The 25,904-nt window shown below is 48.9% G+C and overlaps 1 protein-coding gene, 14 non-coding genes and 4 pseudogenes across 15 annotated transcripts in view; 2 read left to right on the plus strand and 17 right to left on the minus strand.

The window, feature by feature from the left end:
• Nucleotides 1–25,904, plus strand: part of LOC138242765 (zinc finger protein 850-like) — a 409,608-nt gene that overhangs the window by 342,515 nt on the left and 41,189 nt on the right. The gene's annotated exons all lie outside the window — the stretch shown is intronic.
• LOC138245136 (5S ribosomal RNA) lies at nt 527–645 on the minus strand. Its single transcript, XR_011193750.1, has one exon. It is a non-coding gene; the product is annotated as a 5S ribosomal RNA (ribosomal RNA).
• Nucleotides 1,183–1,301, minus strand: LOC138218368 (5S ribosomal RNA). The gene has a single exon (XR_011181498.1). It is a non-coding gene; the product is annotated as a 5S ribosomal RNA (ribosomal RNA).
• LOC138244733 (5S ribosomal RNA) lies at nt 1,839–1,957 on the minus strand. Its single transcript, XR_011193348.1, has one exon. It is a non-coding gene; the product is annotated as a 5S ribosomal RNA (ribosomal RNA).
• Nucleotides 2,495–2,613, minus strand: LOC138244920 (5S ribosomal RNA). Its single transcript, XR_011193535.1, has one exon. It is a non-coding gene; the product is annotated as a 5S ribosomal RNA (ribosomal RNA).
• LOC138219092 (5S ribosomal RNA) lies at nt 3,151–3,269 on the minus strand (annotated as a pseudogene).
• Nucleotides 3,807–3,925, minus strand: LOC138244931 (5S ribosomal RNA). Its single transcript, XR_011193547.1, has one exon. It is a non-coding gene; the product is annotated as a 5S ribosomal RNA (ribosomal RNA).
• Nucleotides 4,459–4,577, minus strand: LOC138216254 (5S ribosomal RNA). The gene has a single exon (XR_011179966.1). It is a non-coding gene; the product is annotated as a 5S ribosomal RNA (ribosomal RNA).
• LOC138216129 (5S ribosomal RNA) lies at nt 5,115–5,233 on the minus strand. Its single transcript, XR_011179841.1, has one exon. It is a non-coding gene; the product is annotated as a 5S ribosomal RNA (ribosomal RNA).
• Nucleotides 5,771–5,889, minus strand: LOC138218379 (5S ribosomal RNA). The gene has a single exon (XR_011181499.1). It is a non-coding gene; the product is annotated as a 5S ribosomal RNA (ribosomal RNA).
• On the minus strand, nt 6,427–6,545 carry LOC138218680 (5S ribosomal RNA; annotated as a pseudogene).
• On the minus strand, nt 7,082–7,200 carry LOC138218390 (5S ribosomal RNA). Its single transcript, XR_011181500.1, has one exon. It is a non-coding gene; the product is annotated as a 5S ribosomal RNA (ribosomal RNA).
• On the minus strand, nt 7,738–7,856 carry LOC138243917 (5S ribosomal RNA). Its single transcript, XR_011192531.1, has one exon. It is a non-coding gene; the product is annotated as a 5S ribosomal RNA (ribosomal RNA).
• On the minus strand, nt 8,394–8,512 carry LOC138218983 (5S ribosomal RNA; annotated as a pseudogene).
• Nucleotides 9,049–9,167, minus strand: LOC138216474 (5S ribosomal RNA). Its single transcript, XR_011180186.1, has one exon. It is a non-coding gene; the product is annotated as a 5S ribosomal RNA (ribosomal RNA).
• Nucleotides 9,705–9,823, minus strand: LOC138218401 (5S ribosomal RNA). The gene has a single exon (XR_011181501.1). It is a non-coding gene; the product is annotated as a 5S ribosomal RNA (ribosomal RNA).
• On the minus strand, nt 10,361–10,479 carry LOC138218412 (5S ribosomal RNA). The gene has a single exon (XR_011181502.1). It is a non-coding gene; the product is annotated as a 5S ribosomal RNA (ribosomal RNA).
• Nucleotides 11,017–11,135, minus strand: LOC138218332 (5S ribosomal RNA; annotated as a pseudogene).
• On the plus strand, nt 21,723–21,795 carry trnaf-gaa (transfer RNA phenylalanine (anticodon GAA)). The gene has a single exon. It is a non-coding gene; the product is annotated as a tRNA-Phe (tRNA).

A 25,904-nucleotide genomic window follows, 5' to 3' on the forward strand; every position in this document is an offset into this window, starting at 1 on the left:
TCGCTGGCACCCTTCTTATTGAGAGGACAGCTCCGTCACCTCTTTTACGACGCTGCTTTTTTTCCCTTGCGTTTTTCTCTTCTTCCCACGTTCTCTCTCTTCACTGCCTTTGTCCCCGCTCTATTTCACTTCAGCCTTTCACTCTTGCTTCCTTCCAATGAGGACGGAGCTGCGGGAGAAAGGGCGCTATAGAGGATCGCTGTGGAGAGCTGCTGCTGTGCTTTGACATCTGAGCTCTGTGGAAAACGATCTCAATTTAATTCTGAAAAACGCGACTCTCCGAACGCCAGCCGAACAAGTCTCCACAGCCGAAGCGCTGTGTCTCTTTTCAGCTGGCGATAAACCTTTCCTCGATCCTTTGCGGACTTGTTAAACTGTTCATGATCAGAATAAAAAACGCTCACGCTAATACACAAGCACCCGTGTCTCGCCAAAGCTGACAAATAAACAGACGGAGAAGCCGCACTGCACGTGTGAACAGGGGAATGAGCGAGCGAGCGGGGATAGGGCGCCTCCTGCGCTTAAAAGCTTACAGCACCTGGTATTCCCAGGCGGTCTCCCATCCAAGTACTAACCAGGCCCATCCCTGTTTAGCTTCCGAGATCAGACGAGATCAGGCGTGCTCAAGGGGGTGTGGCCATAAGCGAGAGCAAGGCTCGCTGGCACCCTTCTTATTGAGAGGACAGCTCCGTCACCTCTTTTACGACGCTGCTTTTTTTCCCTTGCGTTTTTCTCTTCTTCCCACGTTCTCTCTCTTCACTGCCTTCGTCCCCGCTCTATTTCACTTCAGCCTTTCACTCTTGCTTCCTTCCAATGAGGACGGAGCTGCGGGAGAAAGGGCGCTATAGAGGATCGCTGTGGAGAGCTGCTGCTGTGCTTTGACAGCTGAGCTCTGTGGATAACGATCTCAATACAATTCTGAAAAACGCGACTCTCCGAATGCCAGCCGAACAAGTCTCCACAGCCGAAGCGCTGTGTCTCTTTTCAGCTGGCGATAAACCTTTCCTCGATCCTTTGCGGACTTGTAAAACTGTTCCTGATCAGAATAAAAAACGCTCACGCTAATACACAAGCACCCGTGTCTCGCCAAAGCTGACAAATAAACAGACGGACAAGCCGCACTGCACGTGTGAACAGGGGAATGAGCGAGCGAGCGGGGATAGGGCGCCTCCTGCGCTTAAAGGCTTACAGCACCTGGTATTCCCAGGCGGTCTCCCATCCAAGTACTAACCAGGCCCATCCCTGTTTAGCTTCCGAGATCAGACGAGATCAGGCGTGCCCAAGGGGGTGTGGCCGTAAGCGAGAGCAAGGCTCGCTGGCACCCTTCTTATTGAGAGGACAGCTCCGTCACCTCTTTTACGACGCTGCTTTTTTTCCCTTGCGTTTTTCTCTTCTTCCCACGTTCTCTCTCTTCACTGCCTTCGTCCCCGCTCTATTTCACTTCAGCCTTTCACTCTTGCTTCCTTCCAATGAGGACGGAGCTGCGGGAGAAAGGGCGCTATAGAGGATCGCTGTGGAGAGCTGCTGCTGTGCTTTGACATCTGAGCTCTGTGGAAAACGATCTCAATACAATTCTGAAAAACGCGAACCTCCGAACGCCAGCCGAACAAGTCTCCACAGCCGAAGCGCTGTGTCTCTTTTCAGCTGGCGATAAACCTTTCCTCGATCCTTTGCGGACTTGTAAAACTGTTCCTGATCAGAATAAAAAACGCTCACGCTAATACACAAGCACCCGTGTCTCGCCAAAGCTGACAAATAAACAGACGGACAAGCCGCACTGCACGTGTGAACAGGGGAATGAGCGAGCGAGCGGGGATAGGGCGCCTCCTACGCTTAAAAGCTTACAGCACCTGGTATTCCCAGGCGGTCTCCCATCCAAGTACTAACCAGGCCCATCCCTGTTTAGCTTCCGAGATCAGACGAGATCAGGCGTGCCCAAGGGGGTGTGGCCGTAAGCGAGAGCAAGGCTCGCTGGCACCCTTCTTATTGAGAGGACAGCTCCGTCACCTCTTTTACGACGCTGCTTTTTTTCCCTTGCGTTTTTCTCTTCTTCCCACGTTCTCTCTCTTCACTGCCTTCGTCCCCGCTCTATTTCACTTCAGCCTTTCACTCTTGCTTCCTTCCAATGAGGACGGAGCTGCGGGAGAAAGGGCGCTATAGAGGATCGCTGTGGAGAGCTGCTGCTGTGCTTTGACATCTGAGCTCTGTGGAAAACGATCTCAATACAATTCTGAAAAACGCGAACCTCCGAACGCCAGCCGAACAAGTCTCCACAGCCGAAGCGCTGTGTCTCTTTTCAGCTGGCGATAAACCTTTCCTCGATCCTTTGCGGACTTGTAAAACTGTTCCTGATCAGAATAAAAAACGCTCACGCTAATACACAAGCACCCGTGTCTCGCCAAAGCTGACAAATAAACAGACGGACAAGCCGCACTGCACGTGTGAACAGGGGAATGAGCGAGCGAGCGGGGATAGGGCGCCTCCTACGCTTAAAAGCTTACAGCACCTGGTATTCCCAGGCGGTCTCCCATCCAAGTACTAACCAGGCCCATCCCTGTTTAGCTTCCGAGATCAGACGAGATCAGGTGTGCTCAAGGGGGTGTGGCCGTAAGCGAGAGCAAGGCTCGCTGGCACCCTTCTTATTGAGAGGACAGCTCCTTCACCTCTTTTACGACGCTGCTTTTTTTCCCTTGCGTTTTTCTCTTCTTCCCACGTTCTCTCTCTTCACTGCCTTCGTCCCCGCTCTATTTCACTTCAGCCTTTCACTCTTGCTTCCTTCCAATGAGGGCGGAGCTGCGGGAGAAAGGGCGCTATAGAGGATCGCTGTGGAGAGCTGCTGCTGTGCTTTGACATCTGAGCTCTGTGGAAAACGATCTCAATTTAATTCTGAAAAACGCGACTCTCCGAACGCCAGCCAAACAAGTCTCCACAGCCGAAGCGCTGTGTCTCTTTTCAGCTGGCGATAAACCTTTCCTCGATCCTTTGCGGACTTGTTAAACTGTTCATGATCAGAATAAAAAACGCTCACGCTAATACACAAGCACCCGTGTCTCGCCAAAGCTGACAAATAAACAGACGGACAAGCCGCACTGCACGTGTGAACAGGGGAATGAGCGAGCGAGCGGGGATAGGGCGCCTCCTGCGCTTAAAAGCTTACAGCACCTGGTATTCCCAGGCGGTCTCCCATCCAAGTACTAACCAGGCCCATCTCTATTTAGTTTCCAAGATCAGACGAGATCAGGCGTGCTCAAGGGGGTGTGGCCCTAAGTGAGAGCAAGGCTCGCTGGCACCCTTCTTATTGAGAGGACAGCTCCGTCACCTCTTTTACGACGCTGCTTTTTTTCCCTTGCGTTTTTCTCTTCTTCCCACGTTCTCTCTCTTCACTGCCTTCGTCCCCGCTCTATTTCACTTCAGCCTTTCACTCTTGCTTCCTTCCAATGAGGGCGGAGCTGCGGGAGAAAGGGCGCTATAGAGGATCGCTGTGGAGAGCTGCTGCTGTGCTTTGACATCTGAGCTCTGTGGAAAACGATCTCAATACAATTCTGAAAAACGCGACCCTCCGAACGCCAGCCGAACAAGTCTCCACAGCCGAAGCGCTGTGTCTCTTTTCAGCTGGCGATAAACCTTTCCTCGATCCTTTGCGGACTTGTAAAACTGTTCCTGATCAGAATAAAAAACGCTCACGCTAATACACAAGCACCCGTGTCTCGCCAAAGCTGACAAATAAACAGACGGACAAGCCGCACTGCACGTGTGAACAGGGGAATGAGCGAGCGAGCGGGGATAGGGCGCCTCCTACGCTTAAAAGCTTACAGCACCTGGTATTCCCAGGCGGTCTCCCATCCAAGTACTAACCAGGCCCATCCCTGTTTAGCTTCCGAGATCAGACGAGATCAGGTGTGCTCAAGGGGGTGTGGCCGTAAGCGAGAGCAAGGCTCGCTGGCACCCTTCTTATTGAGAGGACAGCTCCGTCACCTCTTTTACGACGCTGCTTTTTTTCCCTTGCGTTTTTCTCTTCTTCCCACGTTCTCTCTCTTCACTGCCTTCGTCCCCGCTCTATTTCACTTCAGCCTTTCACTCTTGCTTCCTTCCAATGAGGACGGAGCTGCGGGAGAAAGGGCGCTATAGAGGATCGCTGTGGAGAGCTGCTGCTGTGCTTTGACATCTGAGCTCTGTGGAAAACGATCTCAATACAATTCTGAAAAACGCGACTCTCCGAACGCCAGCCGAACAAGTCTCCACATCCGAAGCGCTGTGTCTCTTTTCAGCTGGCGATAAACCTTTCCTCGATCCTTTGCGGACTTGTTAAACTGTTCATGATCAGAATAAAAAACGCTCACGCTAATACACAAGCAACCGTGTCTCGCCAAAGCTGACAAATAGACGGACAAGCCGCACTGCACGTGTGAACAGGGGAATGAGCGAGCGAGCGGGGATAGGGCGCCTCCTGCGCTTAAAAGCTTACAGCACCTGGTATTCCCAGGCGGTCTCCCATCCAAGTACTAACCAGGCCCATCCCTGTTTAGCTTCCGAGATCAGACGAGATCAGGCGTGCTCAAGGGGGTGTGGCCGTAAGTGAGAGCAAGGCTCGCTGGCACCCTTCTTATTGAGAGGACAGCTCCGTCACGTCTTTTACGACGCTGCTTTTTTTCCCTTGCGTTTTTCTCTTCTTCCCACGTTCTCTCTCTTCACTGCCTTCGTCCCCGCTCTATTTCACTTCAGCCTTTCACTCTTGCTTCCTTCCAATGACGGCGGAGCTGCGGGAGAAAGGGCGCTATAGAGGATCGCTGTGGAGAGCTGCTGCTGTGCTTTGACATCTGAGCTCTGTGGAAAACGATCTCAATTTAATTCTGAAAAACGCGACTCTCCGAACGCCAGCCGAACAAGTCTCCACAGCCGAAGCGCTGTGTCTCTTTTCAACTGGCGATAAACCTTTCCTCGATCCTTTGCGGACTTGTTAAACTGTTCATGATCAGAATAAAAAACGCTCACGCTAATACACAAGCACCCGTGTCTCGCCAAAGCTGACAAATAAACAGACGGACAAGCCGCACTGCACGTGTGAACAGGGGAATGAGCGAGCGAGCGGGGATAGGGCGCCTCCTGCGCTTAAAAGCTTACAGCACCTGGTATTCCCAGGCGGTCTCCCATCCAAGTACTAACCAGGCCCATCCCTGTTTAACTTCCGAGATCAGACGAGATCAGGCGTGCTCAAGGGGGTGTGGCCGTAAGCAAGAGCAAGGCTCGCTGGCACCCTTCTTATTGAGAGGACAGCTCCGTCACCTCTTTTACGACGCTGCTTTTTTTCCCTTGTGTTTTTCTCTTCTTCCCACGTTCTCTCTCTTCACTGCCTTCGTCCCCGCTCTATTTCACTTCAGCCTTTCACTCTTGCTTCCTTCCAATGAGGACGGAGCTGCGGGAGAAAGGGCGCTATAGAGGATCGCTGTGGAGAGCTGCTGCTGTGCTTTGACATCTGAGCTCTGTGGAAAACGATCTCAATACAATTCTGAAAAACGCGACTCTCCGAACGCCAGCCGAACAAGTCTCCACAGCGGAAGAGCTGTGTCTCTTTTCAGCTGGCGATAAACCTTTCCTCGATCCTTTGCGGACTTGTAAAACTGTTCCTGATCAGAATAAAAAACGCTCACGCTAATACACAAGCACCCGTGTCTCGCCAAAGCTGACAAATAAACAGACGGACAAGCCGCACTGCACGTGTGAACAGGGGAATGAGCGAGCGAGCGGGGATAGGGCGCCTCCTGCGCTTAAAGGCTTACAGCACCTGGTATTCCCAGGCGGTCTCCCATCCAAGTACTAACCAGGCCCATCCCTGTTTAGCTTCCGAGATCAGACGAGATCAGGCGTGCCCAAGGGGGTGTGGCCGTAAGCGAGAGCAAGGCTCGCTGGCACCCTTCTTATTGAGAGGACAGCTCCGTCACCTCTTTTACGACGCTGCTTTTTTTCCCTTGCGTTTTTCTCTTCTTCCCACGTTCTCTCTCTTCACTGCCTTCGTCCCCGCTCTATTTCACTTCAGCCTTTCACTCTTGCTTCCTTCCAATGAGGACGGAGCTGCGGGAGAAAGGGCGCTATAGAGGATCGCTGTGGAGAGCTGCTGCTGTGCTTTGACATCTGAGCTCTGTGGAAAACGATCTCAATACAATTCTGAAAAACGCGACCCTCCGAACGCCAGCCGAACAAGTCTCCACAGCCGAAGCGCTGTGTCTCTTTTCAGCTGGCGATAAACCTTTCCTCGATCCTTTGCGGACTTGTAAAACTGTTCCTGATCAGAATAAAAAACGCTCACGCTAATACACAAGCACCCGTGTCTCGCCAAAGCTGACAAATAAACAGACGGACAAGCCGCACTGCACGTGTGAACAGGGGAATGAGCGAGCGAGCGGGGATAGGGCGCCTCCTACGCTTAAAAGCTTACAGCACCTGGTATTCCCAGGCGGTCTCCCATCCAAGTACTAACCAGGCCCATCTCTATTTCGTTTCCGAGATCAGACGAGATCAGGCGTGCTCAAGGGGGTGTGGCCGTAAGCGAGAGCAAGGCTCGCTGGCACCCTTCTTATTGAGAGGACAGCTCCGTCACCTCTTTTACAACGCTGCTTTTTTCCCTTGCGTTTTTCTCTTCTTTCCACGTTCTCTCTCTTCACTGCCTTCGTCCCCGCTCTATTTCACTTCAGCCTTTCACTCTTGCTTCCTTCCAATGAGGGCGGAGCTGCGGGAGAAAGGGCGCTATAGAGGATCGCTGTGGAGAGCTGCTGCTGTGCCTTGACATCTGAGCTCTGTGGAAAACGATCTCAATACAATTCTGAAAAACGCGACTCTCCGAACGCCAGCCGAACAAGTCTCCACAGCCGAAGCGCTGTGTCTCTTTTCAGCTGGCGATTAACCTTTCCTCGATCCTTTGCGGACTTGTTAAACTGTTCATGATCAGAATAAAAAACGCTCACGCTAATACACAAGCACCCGTGTCTCGCCAAAGCTGACAAATAAACAGACGGACAAGCCGCACTGCACGTGTGAACAGGGGAATGAGCGAGCGAGCGGGGATAGGGCGCCTCCTGCGCTTAAAGGCTTACAGCACCTGGTATTCCCAGGCGGTCTCCCATCCAAGTACTAACCAGGCCCATCCCTGTTTAGCTTCCGAGATCAGACGAGATCAGGCGTGCCCAAGGGGGTGTGGCCGTAAGCGAGAGCAAGGCTCGCTGGCACCCTTCTTATTGAGAGGACAGCTCCGTCACCTCTTTTACGACGCTGCTTTTTTTCCCTTGCGTTTTTCTCTTCTTCCCACGTTCTCTCTCTTCACTGCCTTCGTCCCCGCTCTATTTCACTTCAGCCTTTCACTCTTGCTTCCTTCCAATGAGGACGGAGCTGCGGGAGAAAGGGCGCTATAGAGGATCGCTGTGGAGAGCTGCTGCTGTGCTTTGACATCTGAGCTCTGTGGAAAACGATCTCAATACAATTCTGAAAAACGCGACTCTCCGAACGCCAGCCGATCAAGTCTCCACAGCCGAAGCGCTGTGTCTCTTTTCAGCTGGCGATAAACCTTTCCTCGATCCTTTGCGGACTTGTTAAACTGTTCTTGATCAGAATAAAAAACGCTCACGCTAATACACAAGCACCCGTGTCTCGCCAAAGCTGACAAATAAACAGACGGACAAGCCGCACTGCACGTGTGAACAGGGGAATGAGCGAGCGAGCGGGGATAGGGCGCCTCCTGCGCTTAAAAGCTTACAGCACCTGGTATTCCCAGGCGGTCTCCCATCCAAGTACTACCCAGGCCCATCCCTGTTTAACTTCCGAGATCAGACGAGATCAGGCGTGCTCAAGGGGGTGTGGCCGTAAGCAAGAGCAAGGCTCGCTGGCACCCTTCTTATTGAGAGGACAGCTCCGTCACCTCTTTTACGACGCTGCTTTTTTTCCCTTGCGTTTTTCTCTTCTTCCCACGTTCTCTCTCTTCACTGCCTTCGTCCCCGCTCTATTTCACTTCAGCCTTTCACTCTTGCTTCCTTCCAATGAGGGCGGAGCTGCGGGAGAAAGGGCGCTATAGATGATCGCTGTGGAGAGCTGCTGCTGTGCTTTGACATCTGAGCTCTGTGGAAAACGATCTCAATACAATTCTGAAAAACGCGACCCTCCGAACGCCAGCCGAACAAGTCTCCACAGCCGAAGCGCTGTGTCTCTTTTCAGATGGCGATAAACCTTTCCTCGATCCTTTGCGGACTTGTAAAACTGTTCCTGATCAGAATAAAAACCGCTCACGCTAATACACAAGCACCCGTGTCTCGCCAAAGCTGACAAATAAACAGACGGACAAGCCGCACTGCACGTGTGAACAGGGGAATGAGCGAGCGAGCGGGGATAGGGCGCCTCCTACGCTTAAAAGCTTACAGCACCTGGTATTCCCAGGCGGTCTCCCATCCAAGTACTAACCAGGCCCATCTCTATTTCGTTTCCGAGATCAGACTAGATCAGGCGTGCTCAAGGGGGTGTGGCCGTAAGCGAGAGCAAGGCTCGCTGGCACCCTTCTTATTGAGAGGACAGCTCCGTCACCTCTTTTACAACGCTGCTTTTTTCCCTTGCGTTTTTCTCTTCTTTCCACGTTCTCTCTCTTCACTGCCTTCGTCCCCACTCTATTTCACTTCAGCCTTTCACTCTTGCTTCCTTCCAATGAGGGCGGAGCTGCGGGAGAAATGGCGCTATAGAGGATCGCTGTGGAGAGCTGCTGCTGTGCCTTGACATCTGAGCTCTGTGGAAAACGATCTCAATACAATTCTGAAAAACGCGACTCTCCGAACGCCAGCCGAACAAGTCTCCACAGCCGAAGCGCTGTGTCTCTTTTCAGCTGGCGATAAACCTTTCCTCGATCCTTTGCGGACTTGTTAAACTGTTCATGATCAGAATAAAAAACGCTCACGCTAATACACAAGCACCCGTGTCTCGCCAAAGCTGACAAATAAACAGACGGACAAGCCGCACTGCACGTGTGAACAGGGGAATGAGCGAGCGAGCGGGGATAGGGCGCCTCCTGCGCTTAAAAGCTTACAGCACCTGGTATTCCCAGGCGGTCTCCCATCCAAGTACTAACCAGGCCCATCCCTGTTTAGCTTCCGAGATCAGATGAGATCAGGCGTGCTCAAGGGGGTGTGGCCGTAAGCGAGAGCAAGGCTCGCTGGCACCCTTCTTATTGAGAGGACAGCTCCGTCACCTCTTTTACGACGCTGCTTTTTTTCCCTTGCGTTTTTCTCTTCTTCCCACGTTCTCTCTCTTCACTGCCTTCGTCCCCGCTCTATTTCACTTCAGCCTTTCACTCTTGCTTCCTTCCAATGAGGACGGAGCTGCGGGAGAAAGGGCGCTATAGAGGATCGCTGTGGAGAGCTGCTGCTGTGCTTTGACATCTGAGCTCTGTGGAAAACGATCTCAATACAATTCTGAAAAACGCGACTCTCCGAACGCCAGCTGAACAAGTCTCCACAGCGGAAGAGCTGTGTCTCTTTTCAGCTGGCGATAAACCTTTCCTCGATCCTTTGCGGACTTGTAAAACTGTTCCTGATCAGAATAAAAAACGCTCACGCTAATACACAAGCACCCGTGTCTCGCCAAAGCTGACAAATAAACAGACGGACAAGCCGCACTGCACGTGTGAACAGGGGAATGAGCGAGCGAGCGGGGATAGGGCGCCTCCTGCGCTTAAAGGCTTACAGCACCTGGTATTCCCAGGCGGTCTCCCATCCAAGTACTAACCAGGCCCATCCCTGTTTAGCTTCCGAGATCAGACGAGATCAGGCGTGCCCAAGGGGGTGTGGCCGTAAGCGAGAGCAAGGCTCGCTGGCACCCTTCTTATTGAGAGGACAGCTCCGTCACCTCTTTTACGACGCTGCTTTTTTTCCCTTGCGTTTTTCTCTTCTTCCCACGTTCTCTCTCTTCACTGCCTTCGTCCCCGCTCTATTTCACTTCAGCCTTTCACTCTTGCTTCCTTCCAATGAGGACGGAGCTGCGGGAGAAAGGGCGCTATAGAGGATCGCTGTGGAGAGCTGCTGCTGTGCTTTGACATCTGAGCTCTGTGGAAAACGATCTCAATACAATTCTGAAAAACGCGACTCTCCGAACGCCAGCCGATCAAGTCTCCACAGCCGAAGCGCTGTGTCTCTTTTCAGCTGGCGATAAACCTTTCCTCGATCCTTTGCGGACTTGTTAAACTGTTCATGATCAGAATAAAAAACGCTCACGCTAATACACAAGCACCCGTGTCTCGCCAAAGCTGACAAATAAACAGACGGACAAGCCGCACTGCACGTGTGAACAGGGGAATGAGCGAGCGAGCGGGGATAGGGCGCCTCCTGCGCTTAAAGGCTTACAGCACCTGGTATTCCCAGGCGGTCTCCCATCCAAGTACTAACCAGGCCCATCCCTGTTTAGCTTCCGAGATCAGACGAGATCAGGCGTGCCCAAGGGGGTGTGGCCGTAAGCGAGAGCAAGGCTCGCTGGCACCCTTCTTATTGAGAGGACAGCTCCGTCACCTCTTTTACGACGCTGCTTTTTTTCCCTTGCGTTTTTCTCTTCTTCCCACGTTCTCTCTCTTCACTGCCTTCGTCCCCGCTCTATTTCACTTCAGCCTTTCACTCTTGCTTCCTTCCAATGAGGACGGAGCTGCGGGAGAAAGGGCGCTATAGAGGATCGCTGTGGAGAGCTGCTGCTGTGCTTTGACATCTGAGCTCTGTGGAAAACGATCTCAATACAATTCTGAAAAACGCGACTCTCCGAACGCCAGCCGATCAAGTCTCCACAGCCGAAGCGCTGTGTCTCTTTTCAGCTGGCGATAAACCTTTCCTCGATCCTTTGCGGACTTGTTAAACTGTTCATGATCAGAATAAAAAACGCTCACGCTAATACACAAGCACCCGTGTCTCGCCAAAGCTGACAAATAAACAGACGGACAAGCCGCACTACACGTGTGAACAGGGGAATGAGCGAGCGAGCGGGGATAGGGCGCCTCCTGCGCTTAAAAGCTTACAGCACCTGGTATTCCCAGGCGGTCTCCCATCCAAGTACTAACCAGGCCCATCCCTGTTTAGTTTCCGAGATCAGACGAGATCAGGCGTGCTCAAGGGGGTGTGGCCGGAAGCGAGAGCAAGGCTCGCTGGCACCCTTCTTATTGAGAGGACAGCTCCGTCACCTCTTTTACGACGCTGCTTTTTTTCCCTTGCGTTTTTCTCTTCTTCCCACGTTCTCTCTCTTCACTGCCTTCGTCCCCGCTCTATTTCACTTCAGCCTTTCACTCTTGCTTCCTTCCAATGAGGACGGAGCTGCGGGAGAAAGGGCGCTATAGAGGATCGCTGTGGAGAGCTGCTGCTGTGCTTTGACATCTAAGCTCTGTGGAAAACGATCTCAATACAATTCTGAAAAACGCGACTCCCAGAACGCCAGCTGAACAAGTCTTGAAGTGGAAATCTAATAAGTAAATTGATTCTTAAAATGTAGAGAGCTTTGCAAAAAGTATATTGGTGCTTTAAGTTAATATATTTCAAGGATGTAAATGCTGTGCTACAGTACGTGCAGAATTTTAGAAAACAGTGCATCAACAAAGTACACTGTTTAGGTTACTTTAGAAGACAATGTACCAAAACAATATATGCTGTCTGGGTCATTAGAATTAGCTGAAAGTAACTGATTAGCTTTGAATAACAAATCTTATTGCTTCTTCTCTCGCTTTTTGATGTAATCTGTTTTCTCTTATGGAAAGGGGAACTTTTAAAGGGACAAAGCGCTGAGCTTTTTTACAGCGCATCGTCTTTTAAAAACCCTGTACTGCTTGTAACAAATTGAGTCTCTGGTTGCACTTTGCGAAGTGGCAGCAGGGCTTGCAATATTGAAATAAAGACCTTACTCAGGTTAGAACTTTCTCTTGTGGCTTCCTTGATAGTTCCATGACAATTTGAGGGCTCGTCCGGGATCAGAAACCTAAACGCGAACGGCTGCTGAAACTCCATCCGTCCCTGACAATTTTAGCAAAATTGGACGAACCTCGGAGGATAAATTGTTTATCCTTCCAGAGACGCGTCTGGAGAATTGGCAGCTGTCTGACGCCAGTAAGTGATCCTTAAAAATTAATAGTTTGAGAAGCGAGCCACAGGGGTGTTCTCACGCGGGTTTGATGAGTCTGGGACTCATATAAAGAACTTATCTTAACACAGACGTGTGGTTTTTGCTCTGCGGAGTAGTTGATGTGATAAGGTTCTAAGTAAGGCACCGATCGGTAAAAATGGGAAATTAAAATTCAAAGATGAAAATGGGACCGAGCAGTCCAGCAAAAGTATATGTACGACAAATTCAGAGAAACAATTATAGCCTGGGTTAGAGTAAAAAAAATGTTTTATGTTCATGAACTATAAAGCTAGGGTAATAGGTGTACGGGAACTTGCACATAATTTATATATGATAATTAGGGGCCCATAACTATATAGGATCTTTGTAAGTGAATCAGAATGGACAGAGGAAAGTTGAATTAGGAAAAAGAAGTTTCCTGAAGAAGGGGAAACTTAGAAGAGAAGGAGAAGAAAGGAAAGAAAGTGAATTGGAATACTTACGTAATGGAAAGAGGAATCACAGAAATAATGGGAAGCTTCAAAAAAGACTAGTCTTGAAACTAAAGAACAGCAAGCTGCAGCTAAAGTCATGGCCATGCCTTCTAAAAAGAAAAAGTCTCCACCGAAACTAGAAAGCGGTCCGGAGCCAAAGCCTTTTCACTTGTTCGTGAAATGCCAATGTGCACTTTTACAGGTCCAGAAGGAACTCCAGCATATGTACATTGACGTTGGTCTCCTAGTGAATTATTTGCATTAGTTAAGTCTTTTCCTAAATTGCCTGATGACCGTAAAGAATTTCGAAGAAAGCCAAGCCTTGTTCTTGATTGTCTTAAGCCTAATTACAGTGACATAACCTTGTTGCTAGATCATATTGTTCCTAAAGGTTTACAACGTCCTCTAAAAAGGAGGAGGCAGATTGGCGGATACGTGACCCAAATGATGAAGAAGTATCCATCTAAATTAATCCACACGGACATGGAGAGGAAAAGTTAGGCGTCCGCTTCTAAAAAGAGGTAAGGACTCCTCTTTTCTAAAAAGTCCCTTGTCCTCTCCATGTTGCTGTGGTGCTGAAGCAAGTACAACAGAAAAATGAGTTAATGGTGTATGTGTTTTTAGATGCCTGTTTTGTGAAGGTGGGGTAGAAAAGGAGGGATTGCTGAAGGAATAGCGTCTCGCCCTGCCCGTGCGAAACAATCCAGGTGTTGCATCCTGGTACACGACTGCAGTACGGCTGAAGGTAGTAACTAGAACTGTACTCGCAGAAGAGCCGAAAATGGTAACTCGATTCAACTGTGTGTTTAAAGCCAGGATTTGGAACCTGGTCCGTGTTCCCGAATTGTGATAGTTCGTCAGTTTGTCTCGACTGGGGGGGTTCCGCGGGGCGCGTGGGAGACGTGAAAATGGTTTGGTGTGAAGAAAAAAAAAAGTTTGATTAATCCAAAGTGAAACTTAAAAGAAATATGTCAGACGGAATTTAGGCTGAACAGGAATGTAGAAAAGTGTATGAACATTTGGATAAAAATAAACAATATTTAGAGGAATATTTGAGAATTCAACAGAATGTCATAGATGAGACGCAAAAATCTCTGATGGAAAAGCTAAAAGCAATGGCTGAACGAAACGAAGTTATATATGCAGAAAAAGAAACAGCAAAAGAAGAAATAGAATGCCTTAAGAGAGAATCTGGGAGAAGGGTGGGAATTAGTGTGGAGATTTTTGAAAGAGCATTACCCACCGAAAACTGATTAGAGAAAAGTAACAGCATGTCAGCAGAAGGAAGTGAGGATGTTTCAGATTTTACAGAAAGGTTTATAGCTTTATGGATAGTATACTCGGGGTTAGCCGATGAGAAGGAAGTGAATGAAGATACTTCCACAGTAATAAAACAAATTTACTTGAGTGGGTTAAAACCTGATGTTGCCAAGAATGTACAACTATGCTTTCCTGATATTACGGACAGCGGAGACAGATTTGATTTAATAACTCGCGAAGCATGCATGCAGAAGTGCGAGCGCTGCAAACGGGAGGTAAAAAGACTCCCAAGGAGGAGAAAAGGGAGCCGCCAGTTTGTCGAAATTATTGTGCGACTTTAATGTTATACCGAGATATAAAACCCCAAAGACAAAACTACTAATAAGCTGGTGTGCAGTTACTAAAAAAAAGGTGTTTTTTGGAGAAATTGTAAGAAAGAGGCTTGATTTCACAATTAAAGAACATGTCAGAAGCTGAAACGAGAGCCGTGCTTGAACTAACAGTTTTAATCTAGTAAACCCCTCTGTAGCCTTCCTAAATTTATCTCAGGATTTAAATAAAAGTGAAATAATCTTAACTGTAACCAGAAACTGGGGGACACAGGAGCACAGCTGTCCTGTTTTTAAACTAAAACAGCATAAAGATGTGATATAAAGTTTTCTAACGGGTAACAGGAGGCTACAGGAGAAGGGGTGCAAGGGTTGTGTTTAAAGCAAATATAAGCTGTCACAGTCTGCTTGGGAAAAGATGTACAGTTTCAACTACTGATGTGGGTGGGGGACACCCCAGACCTATTTTAGGCCCAGACTGCAGCATTTTATAAGGAATTACTGCATGAAATAGCATTTATGTAAACTAACTCAATAGAGTTATGTGATATTGTGATTGTTTTACCTAATTAGGGAATCCATAAGGCCGGGCTTCTCCAAGTATTGGATCTAAAGAGGAAAAAAAGGAGTATAAAACCAACTACATGATAAAGCCAGGGTGAATGCCTTCTCAGAACGAGCTTATCCAGTGACGTATTGGTTTAAGGGGGGTAGTGCAGTCTAAAGACAAAATTGCCTTGACCCCTGCAGCAGAAACCGTTTTTGATGTTTTGAAACAAGCTTTCTTGCAGACACTGGCCCTGGACTGTATTCCCTCAGACGGATCATCTGTATGTAATCTGTCTGTAAGTGAAAGAAATGGGTTGTGAGCCGTTGTGCTGGTGCAGGAGCATGGAGATAGGCATCGTCTGGTAGGTTATTATTATTCAGGACCCCTTGATGCGGTGGCCAAGGGGCCGTGTTTATGTGTTGTGCAGGCTACCTGCCTGGCTGTATAAACTGTGAATAATCTGGTGTAGAACTAGCAGACCGAATGAAACTATTTAATTGAAACTTGTAAATATGCTAAATGGAAAATTGTAGCAATTTATATAGACTGTATATATACATTTGGTGTATGCCACAATTTTGGATGGCAGTGAAGGAATAGGGATTTCCCCAACATGGCAGGGACTCCAGTCAAGAATGCTGGGTTTGTCTCTGAACTGTTAGAAGCTTTGCAGCTACTGACTGAAGTAGCTCTGGTAAAGTTTAAATCACATAATAAAGAAATGTTTCCAGTAACTCGAGGGAACAACTTTGCAGATGTAGCTGTCAGGTGCACAGTCCTGGTACAACAGGAGTCTGAGACCCCTGTGAGACCTCTGTTGGTGAAAAGGGGACAGCTACAGGATATTCAGGCTGAGGCCTCTAAAGCAGAGAAAAGGACATGGTTAGAAAAGAGTGTGGTGCTGCCAGCACACTGGATGCTCTGCATGCCCTCACATCCTAATGCCCTTTGTAGCTCGACTAATGCACTCTGTCGGACACCTGGGTGTGAGTCAAATGGTGTGCCGGTTACCCAAACCTGGGTGGGGACCGTGTTCGAAGCAGTAGCCACTTATGTGGTATCTCAATGTGATGCTTATCAAAGGAACTCAACTACAGTTCAGGTGCAGGTGCTACAGCTCAAAAGGCCTGCTCCTGAGAAACCTTTCATGCAGTAGCAAATGTTTACAACCTTGGCTCTTATAATCTGTTTTCCCAGTGGGTTGCTGTCACTGCCTCTGTGTCTACCAAACACTTGATGATGGAGATAAGCCCTTGGTGGGCACTGCCCTACCGCATGTATTATGATCAAGAGACAGGCTGTGGCTGGATTATTCGGGGTGAGATGGACTGAGATCACCCTCAGTCTGCTGGAACAGTGGAATGAAGGAACAGAAAAGATTGACTAGACATCAGACTGATGGAACGCCATGGGATGCGGGCTGGATCAAACAGAACTGTGTCATAGAGCCTGTTTGATATCATCACAGGCCAATCAACGAAACTTCCTGGAGGGATGAATTTGGCTAATGGATTGTTGAATTTGCTAATTCTCTATTGTAGTATTGTAGGTTGTTAATTGAAGTGGTGCACGGGGCTGGTGAACAGGTGCTGGACGCTTGGAGACCTCCAGTAGAGGGAAGACACGATCTGATACCTGGCGAGTGGGTGTGGGTGAGGAAGATATACCCTGCCAGATGTTGCAACCCTGCTGGGAAGGACCATATCAAGTGCAACTGACTACCGACTCTGCCATCTGAGTGACAGGATGAGATCACTGGATCTACGCATTGTGCTGACACCGAACCACTGCACCAGAGACTGAGTGAACATTATTATATTGTCACTGTTTCTGTGTTTGTTGAGCTTCCTGAGGGGGGGTGACACTGTACCTGTTAAGTGTAAGGAGCTTTACTTTGATAAATGGGGATATGGAATCAATACTTTATCAGTCAGCCACAAATAATAATCAGAGCTCCTGTTGGGATTGTATTGCTATAAAAGATGCTCATGGGAGTAATCCCCTTTGATAGAGGTGATTATTTAGGTTTATTGGCATGGGTAAATAGCCCTGCTTTTAGTCTGAGTGTAACTCAGATGTATTAGAATGGAAATAACTGTATGCTCCTCGCTATAATCACAGTTTTAGGCCATTCTCTATTAGGGTGATAGACAGCTGTTTAGGTGAGCAAAGACTAAACAGTACTTGTATTCTAGACAATTATTAGCAAATTAATGACTTAGCAAAGCACATCTATGATGAAGAAAAATATATATCATAATTATAATCCAGATGATTGGGGCATTGGTGCATGGCTACAGTCTGTGCTAGGAACCTGGAGAGGGTCTCTGGTTCAATACATATTTGTGTGTCTGGTATTATTCGTTATAATCATACTGTTAATATCCTGCTTGAAAAACATGTGGACTAAAGCTGCTGCTTCTGTGCTAATTGTACGCCCTGAAGGGATCATGAAGGTCAAAAAATGATTTCATGGGAAAGGTTCTCTTATCTAGAGGCAGAACCTGATGGGTAGAACAATATAGTTTTAAGGGGGGGTTACCCTTGGGAGTGATTCCCCTAGATGCACATTATTATTATGATTTGTTTGTTCATAATAAGATGTTTTGCAGGAACGGGCCAATGAGAAATTTTACAACTTCAGCTAGAATTGTTCTGCAAAATGGCACAGCTGAGGCAGTGGAACAATGTGTAGATTTTTCTAAGAGTTATTACTCTTCTGGTGAAAGACTTCAGGAAAAAGAAGTGGTGTTCACTCAGGTGGAGGGGGCCGTACCACGGCTGCTGACCACTGCGACTGCTGTGAAAGTCACGGAAAGGGTGCCCTGAATTCATGCTTCCCACTGTAAAAAGGTCACAAACGAACTGAGCAAAGCGCAGGAGTGATGTCTCCACAGGGATAGATGGGGATCACATGCTTGGGACTGATGTGCCCAGCCTTTTTCCTTTTTATGTGGAAGCCTGTCACCACCCAGAAAGAGGAAGAATCTAAATGCGAAGCCTCTTTGTATACAAACTGGCTGAATGAAACTGATAATGAGGGGGATATGAGTAATTTGTGGTATAAACTTATAAATCATACTGTAAAGTTAAAGAAATTTAATGCATCTTGTTATGTATGTGCTTTAATGCCTCATTCTACAGCCTCACCCCTTTCTCTCCTGGTTAGAATCACTGTTTGGGCCAGGGGGAATGTTTTTCTTTAAGTTACTAACACCGATTATAGTAGCTGTGATACTTGTCTTCCTGTTTTTGTGTTGCTGTACGACATATATTTTTCCAATGCTTTGAAATATGGTAATGAATATGTTTGCGCATCAGTATGTTCTGATAAGAACGCAAGAATCCGAAGTATGGGAGCCTCCCGGGAGTCCATATTGTAACGCCCTCGCCTGGTGGTGAGGAGGAAGCGCCCCTAGGCGCTCGTAGTACCGCTGGGCATGCTGGGAGTGGTAGCCGGGGAGAGTCTGAGGGTCAGCACGATGACCAGCGGCTGACCCTACCTGTGTAAATAATGTCCTAGTAATTCTAGTGCCCTGTGTAGTCCTGTAAAAGTATAGTGTGTTGTTAGGTAATTACCACCCTACATATGTGTACGTGTTCCGTCAGTCTCCTCATGTGTGTGTAGATCCTGTGTTTGGTTTTGTGTTAATGCTTGTTTGTTAATCGCGTCTTCACTCGTCCTTTGTTCTGAAAAGAACCTGCAAATGCTACAGTATTTACTTTATAAACACCAGTATTGACACTTTGATCAGTATATTTATTATTAGTAGCCAGTCTTATAAATTTACAATTTAGATTAAGTCTGGTAACAGTTTTACAGTTAATTTAAATCATCAGACCACTAATGGAACTGAGAGCTGGGTGGAAATAAAACCAGGATACACATTTTAACCTCCAGGATCAGGAGTCTGATCCTCCTGCCTTCTTTACTCTGAAGATTCGTGTAAAACTCTTAAAAGCACTTATTTCAGGTACTCGTGCTTGTCCTCTACTGCTCCACACGGGTACGCTTTGTAACGCAATAATCTGCGATGTAAACTTTTTTTTTCTGTTTAATGAATTTTATTCCTAGGTTTGTCGCTCTCCTTCTCCAACTGTGATGATTCGCTTCTCTTCACAGTCCGGTGTGTTTTTTTTTGGGGGGGGAGATTTTATATCTGTAAGAAAAGCCCCCCGGGCTCCGGACAGGAGTCTCCTCCAGCTCTGCTTTGTCAGAAAGAGCGCTGTGACGTCACAGAGAGCAGCCAGAGCGCCGGGATCAAAGAGCGAGACCGCGGGAGACGCGCGGAGGGAACGGAGGAGAATTATTAGATAGATAGATACTTTATTGATCCCGTGAGGGAAATTGCAGTGCAACAGCAGCTTAACACACACAACACAGCATTGATCACTTATGTATCGACAACCAATTTATTCAACTGAAGGACCATAGAATAATCGATTAACTTCACTGATTGGTGAGTACTGATTCTTTTCTTGACCCTGTTTAAATATTTAGAAAACAGTCAATAAAGACTGTATCGATCAATTACCATAGTGCGTTTAGTGTTAACAATGTTCAATCCGAAATTAAACAATGATTATTCATATTATTATTTAGGTAACACTATCCTAGAGCTATAAAATTATATTCCAAGTTGATAAATGTATGTAAGTAACAGTTTAAATGCATTTTTTCCAGTGTTTATAGTCATAAGTATGGTAACCACGGCAACAGCCGGCACGTCACTGTATGTGTCTAGGTGTCTCGCATTCGTCACAGAGAGTGTATGTGACGTCACGGGCAGCAACTAATGCTACTACTAGTGTATTCATTTTAACATTAGTGAGAGTACAACTGGTAGTTTTAATGGTAGTGTTCATAACAAAGTGTGAGTATTAATAACAAAGCGCTTGTTTGTTAATCGCGTCTCCACTCGTCCTTTGTTCTGAAAAGAACCTGTAAATGCTACAATATTCTTTACTCAGCAGCTTATTAAAAACAGCTCCCGTGATGTTCAAACCGATTTTTTACACAGAACACTGACACAGCTTTGCGTTCTGAATCTCTTTTTCTCGTGGGTTTATTTAATGTGGCACAATGCACTGGGATAAGGGTATTCTGTTCACAAACCAATTGCATTTAAACCACAGCACCCACAATGCTGCAAGTAAGTGTTTTGCACACTAAGCAGAGAGCGATGTCTTCCTCGTTAGTATAGTGGCGAGTATCCCCACCTGTCACGCGGGAGACCGGGGTACATCAGGACGGCCACAACGCAAAGTACTGACCCCTATACGACCACGGCGAGTTACCGATACACACGTGACAGGGCGGAAAAGGCTGTGCTCTCTTCGTGTGACATAATTCGGAAAAGTCCTGATGTTGCATTTCAACTGAGCCCCAGTATACATCGACCCTTCGACACTCTGAGTGACAACTCTCTTGCGTGTTTTCTCATATTTATGCAGTTTGCTTGCATGATGCCCAGAACAGCGGGGTTGTGTGCTCCCATATGGTCTAGCGGTTAGGATTCCTGGTTTTCACCCAGGCGGCCCGGGTTGAAAACTCCATACTCCCGGTATGGGAATGTGTCAGTTTTGCCTCCTGCTTTCCAAAAGATCAGCACCATACGAAGGAGCCGCATTAAAACCACTCGAATGTGCAAAACGCGCGAGAAGAGGGGGAGCTTGTTTCCAACCGAAGACTTCTCGCATGTGAGACGAGCTGATCATCGCTGCAGGAGGAGGGAGGGTTACTCTGGTAGACAGGGCTGACCTTCGGCAATAGGATTTATACTCTCCAAGATGATATTTGCACTTTCTGGAGAGGCGATTTTCTCCACTTCAGTAGCCCGATTTTGTCGATTGCGTGGAGAGGGCTGTAGAATGTGGCGCCGCCTTTCCTGCTCCGTCCATGACAGGCGTGCTGGTCTCTGGAGAGAGAGCACGGTCAATCAGCGCACTCCAATAAAGGCACTGGAAGCAGCTGAATCGCATTGACTAAGCTCAGCACTGGGCCGCTGGGCTGGAAGGCGACGCATGCTGTGATTCCTTTACGGAGCAGAAATAACAACCGAGGAGCTGTGAGATCATTTCAGCATTTAGCAGCAATTCAGCATTTCGAAAACACAAACGACCAACTCGGAATGACTTGCTTTTGACGCTTTTCAAAGCGTTCTTTGTGCACGACAACTGTGCCGCCTAGCAGATACAAATGGGTTGTACAACTTTGAACTAGCAAATGGAAGAGGGCTAAGCCTTCTCTTTTAGCCCAGGTTCGATCTGTCTCCCAGAATCACCAGGGCGCACGCACACACACACACACCCGTGCCGTTGAAGTGCTCTGCTTCATTTCTAAGGGCAACTCAACATTCACTCCTACCCCGAGTGCAGAAAAGACAGCGTCCGCAGCAACAACAGCTCAGGTCTCTGCACAGGAGCTAAGCTGCCCCCATCTCCTCTGCTCTGCGGCTCCTGCGGAGTGGAGTCCTGTCTGGAGCCGTGTTTGCAGGCGGCGGCTCCCCACACTCTGTCTGTGCGTCGTGTCCAAGAGCTCCTGGGAGGAAGAGAGAGCCCTCCCACTCGGGGGCTTTTCCACGGTCTGTGTGAGGAGGGGCGGGTGTGTCCAGTAGCTTATCGAGCGGAAGCCTGGGGCGGCGGAGAGCTGTGATCATGCAGACCTTGAGGTGTCACCTCTTTGTCTGCTTTCCCGCCCCCCCACCGCCCAAGCTCTGCTCCAAAGTAGCCCGGCAACCCCTCACACCTGCACGTGTCACAACCTAAGGTGTGGTCATGAGACACCCATGGGGTGTCGTTCTGTTCTTGCTAATTGTTTCCTGCCCGTCGCAGGCAGGAGTCCATGCGAGGAAGATGCGCTGGACAGAGCTCAGAGGGCGCAGCTGGGTGGCTTTCCTTCTGAGTGACGTTCCTGCAACACTCTCCCGCTCCTCTTGGTGCGCTCATGCCGCAACACAGGAAGGCTGGAGCAGGTGGCTGTGGGCTCTGCACACCGCCGAAATAGCTCAGTTGGGAGAGCGTTCGACTGAAGATCTAAAGGTCCCTGGTTTGATCCTGGGTTTCGGCATTTTGTTTCATCGCGCCCTTGGTTCCTCTCTCCAGCACCCCCTGCCTAAAGTGACGCTTCCCTTTCTCAGCCCGAAACGCAAGCGAGACACCAGCAGCGGTCCCTGCAGGTTTCCGTAGTGTAGCGGCTATCACGTTCGCCTAACCCGCGAAATGTTCCCGGTTTGAGACCGGGTGGAAACAGCCTCGTTTTGCACGCTCCTGTACTTCACAGAGGTCTTGAGCGACCGGTCATTTGTTCCCAATGTGTTTCCGGTGCCTTCATGCACTCTTGTACCAAACGCACGTTCCTTCTGTACGCGGAGCCGATCATTTGCAATTGGGCTGTGCCGACAGACCAGGACGAGCTCTGTCGGCTCAAAAGCAGCGCAGGACCTGCAAGAACAACAGAAAGATTAGCATCCAGCGGGGGCTTCTTAGTGAGCCCAAGATCTCATCAAGAATCGGCTCCAGCAACAGGGCTGGGCGCATTGTTCCATTCTCCAACCACTCTCGGTGTAAACAAGTCCCTCCTGGTCTCTGCTTGAATTGCACTTTCCTGCGTTTGCTTTGGTGTAACTGGCTTCGCCTGCATGGGTGAATGTGAAGAAGATCCTTAGTAAGTCATTGAAGAAAACCTAGAAGAGCTTGGAGTGGCCTCTGTCCTCGCTCAGCACTGACGTTCGGATGTCCTGAGACCCGCCTAGCACCAGGGCGCCCCACGTCCGCTCCCTGAGGGCACAGGTTTCTATACGGCATTCCTGAACTCTTTCACTAATGAGCCTGGGCCTTTTTCCCGTCTCGCCGCTACGCATATGGGTCTTTTTCCGCCCTCCTGCTCCCCACGGTTAGGCCCCTTGGACGTCCGTGACAAGAAGCTCTGTACTCTCTCTTCCCTCCTCATCAACTACACTTTCCATGACAGACTTGGAGCCTACCACTTTCCTGAAAAAGAAGCGAGTACACTTCTCATTTTCTTCCAAGAACTGCACTCAGCTTCTTAACAGCACTCCCCGACTACTTTCTTCGGCTATGCTCCGGATGTCCTTTTTTAAAAGGGTGATATCCTCAAGCACATCGAAGCCACCGTGCAGCATCGTGTAGAGACGCTGCAGCTGCCTCTGTTTCCTGGCTAGCACTCCTCTCCGTCTGGCAGCAGCCTTCCTTCCCTCAGCCATGAAAAAGGCCTTTGTCCTCACCTTCACCTCCTCCCACCACTCTCCTACTGACCCGTACAACACTGCAAGGACAGCCACTACCCCCTCGTTTTCTAGCAGCTTTGTGTTGAGTTTCCAGAGGCCTGGGCCAAAGACAGTTCTGCCCTGGAGTTCCACTCTACACCCTAAAGCCTGATGATCTGAGAAGAAGACAGGCTGAAGAGTGACCCCAACAACTTTCACTCTCTCTGAGACAAAGCAATAGTCAATTCTGGAGCTGCTATTCCTCCCTGACCATGTATATCCTGCTGTTGTGGGATATATACATCTATATGTGTCTGAGAGTTTAAAGTCTTGAACTAAGTTTTGCAGGGGCAGTGAGCTGGAATCCAATTTTATCGGAGAGCTAGACTGCCTGTCTGTGTGCTCTAAGATACAATTAAAATCCCCTCCCACTATCACGTCTGTGCTACATAACAATAGGGGAGAGAGTGCCTTGAGTAGCTCCACCCTTCCTCCCACGTCACTAGGACAATACACATTGATTAGCCGCAGGTTAACGGTCCCCCATTCCACATCCACACACAGCAACCTGCCATCTATGACCCTCTGAATACTTTTCAGTTTGAATGCCCGTCCTTTGAAAAGAATGGCCACGCCAGAGGCTCTGTTGTTATTGTCCCCTGACCAAACAGAAGGCCCTTTATCCCACCTATCTTCAAAGCTTTTATACCTCTCTTGATAGGCTAAAGCACACTCCTGCAATATCAACACATCTCCTTCTCTCTGCTGGAGGTAATCAAAGACAGACTGGCATTTAACTCTGTCATTGATACCTCTGGTGTTAAGAGAAATTATGTTTAGAGCTGTATTACATAAGAAAGTGGAACCAGTCTTTACAAAACACATTTCTCTTCTGTCTCACCTGTTACCTTCTTCTTTTCTTTTTCTTCTTACCAATTTCCTGCCAGCCATCCTCTGAATGAGCCTTCATCAGGGTGGCAGCAGTAAAAGCGTTCACGGAGTCCATTTCAAGGAAGGGGGTAGAGGGAGGGGTGGAGGGGTTCCAGCTCTCCCCATCACCATGCTCTCCTTCCTCCTCGCTCAGGGAGAAAACAGAGTCATTTTTCCTTTTCCTCAAGTCCAGCTCCTGGGAGCACTGACGGGAAAGGGGTGCAGCCGATGCACCAGTCTCCTCTTCCCCCTCACCCACCAGCCGCTGCAGATCCTCCGTGATGGACTGGATGGAGGAGAGGAGGACATCTGTAGCACTTGCAGAGTCTGAGAAAAGCAGCTCCGCTGAATCCTGGGTATCCTCGCTGGACCCGCTCCACCGGGGGGCCCCACACTGGCCCTCGTTCTGAGGAGCAGGAGTGGGGGAGGGGTCCTCGCTGTTCTTTGGGGTTTTCAAACCCTCATGCTTGTCTGGAGCAGTCTGCGGTTGTGGGGGCGTAGTGGATTTCTCTTCCACCGGCCCCGGAGCACAGCAGGACTGATCCTGGCTGGAGGCTGAGAGTCTTTGTCCAACAAGGGTTCTTTGTTTTACTTGTTGTTTGCTTTGGATTTTCGGGCCGGTTTGGCTGAAACAAGCACTGCCTCATCCTTTCTCATTTTGAGTTTATTGGCGTAGGCGTGAGGGCAGTTCTTAAAAACGTGTCCTTTCGAGCCACATAAATTGCACTTTGGCAGCATTGAACAGTCAGAGGCTAAATGTCCCTGTTTGCCACAGGTCTTGCAGCATTTATCAATGCAGGACGATGCCAGGTGTCCCACAGCACCGACACACCTTTGGTTGTCCCACATAAAAAACATAGCCATTGCAGGCGCCCAGCCGGATTGTAGAGGGCAGGTGCCTTAAGCCTCCATTTACATTGTCCGGTAGCAAGCGAACCTTGGATTTCCTTGCTCCTGTTTTTATACCGTCAACATCTCTAACCTCAGTTCCATGGTGGACGGTGCAGTACTGGTTAAGCCAGGTGTGAATGTCCTCCGTCCTTGCCAGATCCGAGAACATAACAACATGCACCATTTTCCTCTCTCTCTGTGTCAGAGGCTGCAAGTTGATCTTCTCAAGGGCAGGAACTTTCCCTCTTTTTGCCTCAAACACATCCACACATTGTTCAAACAGAGAATAGGTGTGGCGTGACGTCACACAAAAACAACCTCAAATGCTTTCTGACCTGGGAAAGCGAAGATGAAATCCAAGTGCCAAGGTTCAAAGCCAAGTTCCTTCTGCAACACTTTTCTGCTGAACTGCATGCAATCCATGAAGAGGTCATCCAAAAGCTCAAAACGCACAACATTCTTGCGGGATCCAAAAGTTGTCATTTCGTAAACTGCAAAACAAACACTGCTTCCACAAAACAAGAAAACAATCCAACTACTCCACCTACAGGATGATTAAGGTATCACCCCTGCCAGGTAAGTATAAGTTGTATAAGGCCCTGCAAGCGGCCAGCACCCACAGCACAAAGCGCGCAGCCTAGGCCAGCTCCTCGCCCCGCACGCCACTGCCTCCTGCTGGGCCCACTCTTTCGCACACTCACACGCCACACTAACACTCAAAAGGGTGGGCAAAACGAGAAAACGAGCGCGCCGTTTCCTACACACCTGCAGTCGCCAATGCGCATTCGCAGCATGTCCCGGGATGCAATTCGGCCTCATTTGCATAACACCAGACCGGCAGATTCGCTACGCAAGCTCGCGTCGTGCGCCTGCCACAAACCGAACAAACACCGGAGCCTTTTCAGCAATTTCCAAAAAACGGGCATGCTCGCCTGCCCACAAGGCTCCGTCTCTTTCCCGCTCTCCAGAGCCTGCTGCCTTCTGTGCTGTTCTCTCGGCAGCGCTGCAGCGCACACAACTCCTGCAGCGCAGGGAGAAAGTTTCCACACTCCGCCGCAGGGAAGGCTCGCTCCGTGCGCACACGTCCTTTCAATGCCAGTTCAACAAGTGCTCCGCATTAGCAGCGTAG

The sequence above is a fragment of the Lepisosteus oculatus genome, chromosome 14 (genome assembly GCF_040954835.1).
Source record: "Lepisosteus oculatus isolate fLepOcu1 chromosome 14, fLepOcu1.hap2, whole genome shotgun sequence".
Classification (NCBI taxonomy): domain Eukaryota; kingdom Metazoa; phylum Chordata; class Actinopteri; order Semionotiformes; family Lepisosteidae; genus Lepisosteus; species Lepisosteus oculatus.